The 3,734-nt window shown below is 33.4% G+C and overlaps 1 long non-coding RNA gene across 1 annotated transcript in view; it reads right to left on the bottom strand.

The window, feature by feature from the left end:
* The window catches only part of LOC144961274 (uncharacterized), a 72,293-nt gene extending 68,914 nt beyond the window's left edge, over positions 1 to 3,379 (bottom strand). The window contains exon 1 of the long non-coding RNA XR_013643114.1: positions 3,225 to 3,379. This is a non-coding gene — a long non-coding RNA (uncharacterized LOC144961274). The remainder of the gene's footprint in view (positions 1 to 3,224) is intronic.
* Between the last annotated feature and the right edge of the window lie 355 nt (positions 3,380 to 3,734).

Raw genomic sequence — 3,734 nt, 5'->3', positions numbered from 1 at the left:
AGTTGAAGACTGATCTATTTCTGATCATAATTATGTGTCGTCAACGTCTCGAGACCTAAATCTCAGAAGAGACTTTAAACCTTTCGAAATACCAGAGATATTAATTTTAACGCCTTTTCTAATGATATTCAAATCACAAACCTGAATGAAATAATTTATCTTCCAATTATGTATCCGACGTAGTGGATCAATATAAAAATATTTTATCTGACATTCTTATTAGCCATTGTCCCCTTACTACAAAAAATATAATTTAAAAACCTAATAAGCTGTGGTACTCGGAAGGTATTAGAGAGCTTAAAAATTGTACGCGATCAAAATAAGAAACTGTGGAGGAAAACTAGACTAGAAAAACTTCGTCAATTATATATTCGAGCAAATACATAAGAAACAACCTAAAAGTCAGAACAAAAGCAAATCATTTAAAATCAACCAGAATTCCAAATAAAAGACACCCCGAAAAATTATTCAAAGTCATCAGAACTATTACAAAAAACCCTGTAAACAAGAATCGCCGACCAACTCTAGATCAGATCTCACAGATCGTGTTTCATATTATTTTCAAGATAAAATAATAAACATATGATAACAACTCGACACCCTTGGACATTCGTCCCGACAAGAAATTGACTATCCTCTAGAATGTAAATAGAATCATAAAGATATGGAAACTTTTGATTTATTTGAACCCACTTCTCAGGAGGAAGTCTTATTAACTATAAACTCTTCACCAACCAAAATGTGTTATTTAGACCCTGTCCCTACGTGGATTGTTAAAGCATGCGCCAGAGATCTGGTTACACGCATGCCTTTTATTGTAAACAATAGTCTGTCGTCTTCGGTCGTACCAGAATGTCTTAAGCAAGCATTGGTGACACCACTATTAAAGAATTCCAATTTAGATTAAGAACATTTGAAAAATTATTGACCTGTTTCGAATCTATGCTGTCTTTCTAAACTAAATGAAACCGGTGTATCCAAAAGAGTACAAAGATTCTTAAAATAAAACGAGCTTTACTTTAAATTCCAATCTGTATACCGACCGAGCCAACGTACTGAATGTGCTCTTATTAGAGTTTAACATGATATTGTTAACTATGCCCAAGATAGAAAATCAGTATTGCTAATTTTGCTTGCCTGAGCGCTGCTTAGATAAGATGGATCATGACATTCTATTGCACCAAATTAATAATGTTTTTTTTAGATTCAATGGGCGTGTTCTGAATTGGTTCCTGTTCTAACTCTCCGACATGAGTCAAACAGTAATGCTCAATCATACTCAGTCTATTGTAACTGATTATAAATATGGAGTTCTGCAAGGATCAGTCCTCGGACCTCTACTTTTTACGCTTTATACACAGCCCCTCGGGAAAATTGTTCTTCTTTTTAGTTGACTTACATATGTATGCCGATGACACACAGCTTTATGTTCTTTTATCTGTGGATGATGAAGTCAATGTGTCGTGGAAGGTTGAAGGTTGTATCAATGAAATTATAAATTGAATGGATATAAATAAATTGAAATTGAATGAAGAAAAAACCGATGTGTTGTGTATGTAGAACAAAACTTGTAGAAATAGTGTTAAAAGAGATGAGATTGATGTAGTAGATTGTAAGTTTCTATTTCTAATTCCTATGTTCGCAATCCGGGTTCATATTTTGATATCAATATGTCAATGAATAATCATATCACCAAAATTATCCAAAGTGATCACTACCATCTTTAAAATATTGGTCGTATTAGGTCCTTGATTGACACTGAAATAACTAAAACGCTTGTAATTTATTTCATCTTTAGTAGACTCGATTACTGCAATGATCTGCTCATTGGTTTCCAAAAAAACAAAATTCAAAGAGTGCATAAAGTTCGTAACAGGGCGGCTAGATTGGAGATGTTATCAAAACGTGACGATCTTATATCCCCTGTTCTGGAAGATCTTCATTGGCTGCCGGTGAAGCAGTGCATTGAGTTCAAGGTGTTATGTTTTTTTGTTATAGATCATTACATTAGACCCGCAAAATGAACAACAACGGTCTCACGTTATGAGAACTGATGGGGATAACATTCCTCAACACCAGCTGGCCAGATTGACCAATACCATGCGTAGGAGATGCAATTCTGTGATTGGGGCACACGGGGGACATACTCGTTACTGATTGAATTAGATTCACCTTCACTTCAAATGAAATGAACGCAAGTAATTTTATTAAAATGTCATTGTTTGTCAAAATTAAAGTGTATGTTGTGACTTGTTACTTCCCTTTTTGAAGATCATGTTTTAAAAAGTCTATGTTGATACAAGATCAACCATAAACGTTACAAAATCTAACAAAATGAAAGACAAATGATAGTACTATGATTACACATAGCTTTTAAATAAACCAGAACAATATTTCATACCAATTATGTAGGTAAAACAATTGTATACTTTCTTTTTATCACTAGTATATAGTCTAAGTGATTATTAACGTGCCATAAAGCACTTGTCAGTGGATTAAGGGGCGCTATATAAGTATATTATTATTTTTATTATTAATATTATTATTATTATTATTATTATTATTATTATTATTATTATTATTATTATTATTATTATTATTATTAGTTAGTCTAATTTTTTAAATTCACTTACTTTGGCAGTTTGGAGCTTAGAACTAGTGAGTCATTTACTAGACTGTGGTTGAGAGATGTAAAAGATTGCCAGCGCAAGTTGTGGGGAGTCTATGAGTCCACGCATTCAATGACAAACTTGACAGTTTTATGTAGAATTGTATGTATGGTATAGTTTACCCTCGCTCCTAACATACATCTCAACAAAAATCAGTAGTTGGCAGTAGTCCTGATTAAAAGATTATTTAATTCAACAGACTTTCCGATATGTCAACAGGCTTTAGATGACAAGCCAACTTTGCTATTCTATGCTAAGATAAGCTTTAAATTGGATTGCACACATCCAACATATACTTATTTTCAGGTCTGACAACCAAACTGTAATGTTTCATTGTTTTAATGCAAACACTCTTGAAATAATGCAAAATAGTGTCCACTAGAATCATACTGAAATCAAGTCCATAGTAACGTTTGGCTATTAGACATTCAATAAAAGGACACGTAACACTAATCCAATACACCCTGCCATAATACAGATATAATAAGTTTGGTCACCTAATTTTAAAAAAAAGAATATAAGATATTATATTAGTAATTAACGATAAAAACTCACACTGAAATATTGAAGACTTTGAAATTTTGCACCTTTTATCCGATCTGAAAATCCACAGGAAAATCACAAACTCCTATCGTTGCCTATTTCACGTTCTTTTTGCTGCGAATTAAAAGTAATATTCGTCAAACTCTGAGTTGAAGCTAGTAAACTATGACCTGATTTGTAGCACACACAAACACACACATTCGCGACACGATGATGTTTGCAATCACTGATCTGATGGACCCACGAAAAAAATCAAAACACAATGGATTATTAAAATTGTGGCCAGAAATTGTGTCCATCAAATATCGATCGCCTAAATTGCCCTTCTCGTGCCAAAAACTGTGAGCTGGTGCCCCCTAGACGATTTCCCTGAAAATCCAAGGTTGAGAGTTCTTGAGAAGATTAGGGTCATTTTAATAGATTGATACTTGAAGAAAGATTTTTCTGGCCAAAACTGTAGAAATTCTTTTCTTTGTAGAACACGTCGAGCTACACTTGGTGAAAGACACCGTTTAGCAGATG

This window comes from Berghia stephanieae, unplaced genomic scaffold (assembly GCF_034508935.2).
Source record: "Berghia stephanieae isolate SIO BIC M18660-M18661 unplaced genomic scaffold, UCSD_Bste_1.3 scaffold2, whole genome shotgun sequence".
NCBI classification, from domain to species: domain Eukaryota; kingdom Metazoa; phylum Mollusca; class Gastropoda; order Nudibranchia; family Aeolidiidae; genus Berghia; species Berghia stephanieae.
Note: the sequence above shows the minus strand (reverse complement) of the source record. Positions and strands in the feature narration are given on the sequence as shown.